Source organism: Lactuca sativa, chromosome 8 (genome assembly GCF_002870075.4).
Source record: "Lactuca sativa cultivar Salinas chromosome 8, Lsat_Salinas_v11, whole genome shotgun sequence".
NCBI lineage: Eukaryota > Viridiplantae > Streptophyta > Magnoliopsida > Asterales > Asteraceae > Lactuca > Lactuca sativa.
The window spans coordinates 124,390,895-124,396,444 of NC_056630.2; positions in this window are offsets into that span (position 1 = coordinate 124,390,895).

Consider the following 5,550-nt stretch of genomic DNA (forward strand, 5'->3'; position numbering starts at 1 on the left):
CGAAGAGTGAGGAGTGGCGCATGTAGATCGAGCTGAAGGAGTCTGAATTAGTTAAAATAAAAGACGAAAACATTTATTTACAGAGAGACAATTTAAAGTTGTTAAAACAGCGAAATGTTTTTTGTTTGATTGCAAAACATCTTTATACTAATATTACTCAGCTTCACTTGGATTGTGAGATAGGACAAAAGATCCATCGCATGATTTTTCCCTTCCTTGAGTTTAAGGAGGATGAAATCGATGCTGAAGCTTATAATTGTGAGAGTGTGATATCATCTGATGACGTCAATCCGACCTATATGTATGGACTAGACAAAATTGAATCTTTCATTAAATCCAAGGACCATAAGGACATGCTTAAAAACCTTTTGGATGAAAATGATAGACTTAAACTGAGAACCAAAACCATGCAAAAATTTGACTCTTTAAACGCCAACTTGAGCTCAGAAAACAAAATTGATGTTGAAAATGCATCTGAGCTTAATGAGGATGAAAATATGAGTGAAATTTCTGTAAAGGACACGGTTGACTGCTCAGAATTTGTGAAAAGCGAACCTGAAAACCACAAGAATCTAATTTCAGAAAATTCAGTGGAATTCGCTCGATTGTCCCAACAAAAGTCCCCGATCTTAGCAGAAAAAGCAGTTGTATATCAAAAGGTCAGGACCACTCCAAATCAAGTGTACAAGGTCACAGGAGTAACCGAACATCAGACTGCTGAACTCACAGCTATTATAAACGAAGATAATGCTGATGGCTGCAATGAGTTCTTTTGGTCAGCTCCAATCGATAATTCAGATGAAACAGTAGGCTTATCAGAAAGGACATCATGGATAAGTAAATGTAGATACATACCAGAACCCTTGAACAAACCAGATAATTTCGATGTGCCAAGTACCAGTGATACGAAAGACATTCCTCAAGAGAATGGAAGTTCGGCAAAAGAAGACATTCCCTCTAGTTCCTCAGTTCAAAGTGAAACTTCCACAGTTCAAAGTGAACCGGCCAAAGAGAAACCGAAAGCCAATATTCATCATCAACCGAAGCAGATGAGGAATCAGAAACGTAAAAGGAACCAAAGATACAGGAAGAATCTCTCTGAAAGGAAACAATTCTGGCAATCCCAGAATGCATATTTCTCACATCAAGACAAGAATCTGAAGGTTGAGAATAATCCTGTTAAAAGGCAAGAGAACCAAAACAACCGAAAACCAAGGTTCGGTTCGGAAAAGAATACCAACCGAAAGCAAAGGTTCGGTTCTGAGGATGACTCCAACCGAAAGCCAAGGTTCGGTTCACAGAACGACTTCAACCGAAAGCAAAGGTTCGGTTCTGAAGTCAAAAGAGATCAAAACTCTAAGGTCAGTCCCATCAATGATCAAAAGCAAAAGGGTCACCTAGAGTCTCCAGCCAAGAAGTCATCTCAATCTAAGCCCACTCCTTCTCACTCATCTAATTCTTCTAATTCTTCCAATTCATCTCCATCTCACTCAAAAGCTCATTCCGTTCGTTCTCAAAAATCTCATTTGTCAGCTGAACAAAAAGGCAAACAGAAGGTTAATGCATCCAATCCAGAGTCTAAACCGAACGCACCTAATCCTAATAAAATCAAAGTCTTTACCATCAAAAAGAAAGATGAAACAACACTCATAAAACGAACATATCTTGTTGACATCTCTCTTACTATTCCTGTTCCTGTGAAAGGCTCACGTGGACCCAAGAAACTTTGGGTTCTTAAATATGCTTAATCTTTCGGCACCATACAGGGATACGGAATGATAACTAATGGTGATTTTACTATAAGGAAGGTGGCATATGTGGAAGGACTACAACACAACCTCATCAGTGTATCTCAGCTTGTTGGAGGTACAGGTCTCAAAGTCTCATTCGACGATGAAGGTTCTGAAATTATTGAGAAGAAGACGAAGAAAGTAATTCTCAAATCTGAACGTAAGGGTGAAATGTTTCCTCTAAACCTCAAACCCATCAAAGGAAACCCAGCTATATGCTTGTTATCAAAAGCACAATCTGACGAAAGCTGGTTGTGGCACTGAAGACTCTCTCATCTCAACTTTAAAGATATCAACAAACTTGTCATTGGAGGTCATGTTCGAGGTCTTCCATTGCTCAAGTTCGACAGAGATCATTTGTGTGCTGCATGCGAAATGGGGAAGCAGAGTCGTCAAAATCATCCATCTATAATTAACACAAAAGTTGTTGAACCACTCGAATTACTTTATATTGATTTGTGTGGTCCATCATCTATCGAAAGCATCGGTGGTAGCAAGTATATTCTTGTTATTGTTGATGACTTTTCACGATTTACATGGGTGTTCTTTCTAAAGCTCAAATCTGAAGCGACTCATAAGCTGAAAGTGTTCATCAAGCAGATTGAGGTACAACTCAAGAAGGTCGTTCGCAACATCAGGAGCGACAATGGTCTGGAATTCAAGAACAAGGAATTTGAAGAATTTCTGGCAGAAAAAGGAATAAGTCACAACTTCTCAGCTCCCTACACACCTCAACAGAATGGAATTGTCGAAAGACGAAACCGATCTTTGTGTGAAGCTACCCGAACAATGCTAAGTTTCGCTTCCTTACCTCTTTATTTTTGGGCTGATGCTATTTATGCTGCTTGTTTTACACAGAACAGGTCATATCTCAACAAGCGATTCACGCTCACACCATATGAGATTCTCAACAACAGGAAGCCCAATGTGAAATTTTTCCACGTGTTCGGCTCACGGTGTTTCATCTTTAACTCTAAAGAACACCGCAACAAGTTCGATGTCAAAGCCAACGAGGGAATCTTTTTGGGCTACTCTCTCACTTCCAAAGCATACAGAGTCCTAAACAAGTGTTCGAGAAAAATCGAAGAGACCTATTACGTGACTTTTGACGATAGCTATGTCAAAAAGCTACAGGCCAAAGAAGACACCGCTGGGGAAATCTTTCCTCAAACTGGCCAAGTCACAGTCTCGATCGCTAATCTATACGAGAAATTTATGGAGCTATTTGATGAACCAGAGAAAGTCACTCTCTCAGAAGCAGGTGCAGCAGACAACAAGGTAGACCATATGAAACAAATTGTCAAAGAAGCTGCCAGGAGAATGAACGAAGGAGGATCGAATTCTGATGAACCTCCATCCAACGATGCTTCAGTTGAGGGGGAGCCAAGCTCACATGTTGAGGGGGAGCCAAGCTGTACAACTGTTACCGAAAGTCCAACTCCAACCGAAAGTGCTTCCCCAACCGAAGGTGCATCAACGCCTGAAAGCCCAACACCACAAGAAACCTCTGAACCTCAAGTTTCTCATAGCTCATCAATCGAGGGGGAGCATGGTGATATGTCACTCGACTACGAAAGCCAATCCGAGCCAGAAGAAATGATCAATGATGAACTAGACCCAACCTTTGATCCAAACTATCCTCCTCTCACCAAATGGACCAGAGATCATCCTATCTCTCAAGTGGTTGGTGATGTCTCTGAAAAGGTTCTGACCCGATCACAACTGAAGGCAAAACATACATCCTTATTTTCCAAAGTTCAGTTTTGTATGTTTAACTCTTTCGTATCAAAAGTTGAACCGAAGACAGTTAACACTGCTCTCGATCACTCCGATTGGGTTCAAGCGATGCAAGACGAACTGAATGAATTTGAAAGGAACAAAGTCGGGCGCCTCATTCCAACTCCTCCAGATGCCTCAGTTGTTGGTCTCAAATGGGTCTTTAGGAATAAAATGGACAAGGAAGGGAACGTGATAAGGAACAAAGCTCATCTGGTGGTAAAAGGATATTGTCAGGAGGAAGGGATTGATTATGAAGAGACTTCCGCTCTTGTAGCTAGGCTCGAATCTGTAAGAATCTTTCTTGCTTATGCTGCTCACAAAAACTTCAAAGTTTTCCAAATGGACGTCAAGTGTGCATTTCTTAATGGAGAACTAGAAGAAACAGTGTACGTGGAGCAACCTCCTGGGTTCGTGAACGAAAAGTATCCAAATCATTGCTACATTCTGGATAAAGCTGTGTATGGACTCAAACAAGCTCCGAGAGCCTGGTATGAAACGCTAACTAAATTCTTAAAGATGTCCAAATTCAAACAAGGTTCGGTTGACCCAACCTTCTTTCGCAAAAAGGAAGGTAACCACCTTATGATAGTTCAAATTTATGTCGATCACATCATCTTTGGCTCAACGAATCCCAGCCTAACAGTTGAATTCAGAAAGCTGATGGAGACTAAATTTGAAATGAGCTCAATGGGTCCTATTAACTTTTTCCTTGGTTTAAATATTAGACAGGGACCCGAAGGCATCTTTATCAATCAGGAAGCTTACACGAAGACTCTCCTAGCAAAGTTTGGTATGATGGGAGACTCCAAAGTCAAAGTCCCAATGGCATTCGGCACCAAGCTAACTCCATCCCTAGACAAACCGGCTGTTGATATCACGCTCTATCGTCAAATGATAGGCTCACTAATGTATCTTACTGCTAGCAGGCCTGACATCATGTTTTCTGTGTGTTACTGTGCTAGATTTCAGGCAAACCCACGTGAACCTCACATGCTTGCAGTCAAGAACATTCTACGCTATCTCAAGCGAACTGCCTCCTTAGGTCTATGGTATCCATCCAACTCAGGCTTCTTCGTTCAAGCCTACTCAGATGCAGACCTTGGAGGATGTGGACTCGACAGAAAAAGCACCACTGGCGGCTGTCAATTACTTGATGGGAAGTTAGTTAGCTGGCAATCAAAGAAACAAACGTGCGTGTCGTTGTCTACTGCCGAAGCGGAATACATAGCCGCTGCATCCTGCACCTCCCAAGTGATTTGGATCCAGAGTCAACTTCGAGACTATGGACTCAATATGAAGAAGATCCCACTATATTGTGACTCTGAAAGTGCAATTAGGATCTGTCATAACCCAGTGCAACACTCTAAAACCAAACATATAGCACTGAGGTATCACTTCATCAAAGATCATGTGGAAGATGGAAACGTTGAAGTACATTTTGTTCGAACCACTGATCAACTGGCTGACGTCTTTACCAAAGCTCTTCCTGAAGCATCATTCAACAGAATTTTACAAGGGCTAGGTATGATGGAATCAGAGTCAGTACCTCAAACTACCTCTCAACCTCAAACGTAAGAAGCGAAATTGACCGAACATTCAGGTTCGGTTAAATAATCTGGCTCGCTCATCACCACAAAGGTAGTTTTCTTGGTCGTATATTTCTTGTACAAAGTTGTTTCTATTATTGTCAAAAGTATATTCTGATTGCATGTCTAAATTCCTTGGTTTTCTAAAATTTTCTAAAACCGAAACCTACCGAAGGTTCGGGTTCGGTTTTCTAAAATTTTCTTCAACCGAAACCAACCGAACGCTCGGGTTCGGTTTTCCAAAATTTTCTTGAACCGAAACCAACCGATCGCTTGGGTTCGGTTTTTCAAAATTTTCTTCAACCGAAACCAACCGAACGCTCGGGTTCGGTTTTCCAAAATTTTCTTGAACCGAAACCAACCGATCGCTCGGGTTCGGTTTTTCAAAATTTTCT